At 42.3% G+C, this 1,441-nt stretch overlaps 1 protein-coding gene across 1 annotated transcript in view; it reads left to right on the top strand.

Moving 5' to 3' along the window:
• LOC105001700 (zinc finger and SCAN domain-containing protein 5B-like) overlaps window positions 1–1,441 on the top strand; it is a 9,172-nt gene that overhangs the window by 5,926 nt on the left and 1,805 nt on the right. The gene's annotated exons all lie outside the window — the stretch shown is intronic.

Raw genomic sequence — 1,441 nt, 5'->3', positions numbered from 1 at the left:
CAGAAGATATTAAGAAGAGGTGGCAAGAATATACAGAACTACACAAAAAAAGTTCTTCATGATCCAGATAATCCCGAAGGTGTCATCACTCACCTAGAGCCAGACATCCTAGAATATGAAGTCAAGTGGGCCTTAGGAAGAGTCACTATGAACAAAGCTAGTGGACGTGATGGAATTCCCGTTGAGCTATTTCAAATCCTCAGACATGGTGCTGTGAAAGTGTTGCAGTCAATAAGTCAGCAAATTTGGAAAACTCAGCAGTGGCCACGGACTGGAAAAGGTCAGTTTTCATTCCAATCCCAAAGAAAGGCAATGCCAAAGAATGCTCAAACCACTGCATAACTCCACTCATCTCACATGCTAGCAAAGTAACGCTCAAATTCTCCAAGCCTTCATATACAGTCTTAAATAGTACCTGAACCATGACCTTTCAGATGTTCAAGCTGGATTTAGAAAAGGCAGAGGAACCAGAGATCAAATTGCCAACATCAATTGGATCATTGAAAAAGCAAGAGCGTTCCAGAGAAACATCTACTTCAGCTTTATTGACTATGCCAAAGCCTTTGACTGTGTGGATCACAAGAAACTGTGGAAAATTGTTAGACAGGAATACCAGACTTCATGAGCTGCCTCCTGAGCAATCTGTGTGCAGGTCAGGAAGCAACAGTTAGAACTGGACTTAGAACAACGGACTGATTCCAAATCGGGAAAGGAGTACGTCAAGGCTGTATACTGTCACCCTGCTTATGTAACTTATATGCAGAGTACATCATGAGACAAGCTGGGCTGGATGAAACACAAGCTGGAATCAAGATTTGCAGGAGAAATATCAATAACCTCAGGTACACAGATGACACCACCCTTATGGCAGAAAGCGAAGAAGAACCAAGGAGTCCCTTGATGAAAGTGAAAGACGAGACTGAAAAAGTTAGCTTAAAATTCAACGTTCAGAAACTAAGATCACAGCATCCAGTCCCATCCTTTCATGGCAAATAGATGGGGAAACAGTAGAAACAGTGAGATAATTTATTTTCGGGGCGGGGGAGCTCCAAACTCACTGCAGATGGTGACGGCAGCCATGAAATTAAAAGACTGTTGCTCCCTGGAAGAAAAGTTATGACCAACCTAGACAGCATAGTAAACAACAGAAACATTACTTGGCCAACAAAGGTCCAGGTAGTCAAAGCTATGGTTTTTCCAGTAGTCATGTATGGATGTGAGAGTTAGACTTAAAGAAAGCTGAGAGGCAAGAAACTGATGCTTTTGAACCTTGGTGTTGGGGAAGACTCTTGAGAGTCGTTTGGACTGCAAGGGGATCCAACCAGTCCATCTTAAAGGAAATCAGTCCTGAATATCATTGGAAAATATTTGAGCTGAAGCTGAAACTCCAATACTTTGGCCACCTGATTCAAAGAACTGACTCATTTGAAAAGACCCTGAT

Source organism: Bison bison, unplaced genomic scaffold (genome assembly GCF_000754665.1).
Source record: "Bison bison bison isolate TAMUID 2011002044 unplaced genomic scaffold, Bison_UMD1.0 scf7180017864383, whole genome shotgun sequence".
In the NCBI taxonomy this organism is placed as follows: Eukaryota; Metazoa; Chordata; class Mammalia; order Artiodactyla; family Bovidae; genus Bison; species Bison bison.
This window is presented reverse-complemented; position numbering and strand designations above follow the sequence as displayed.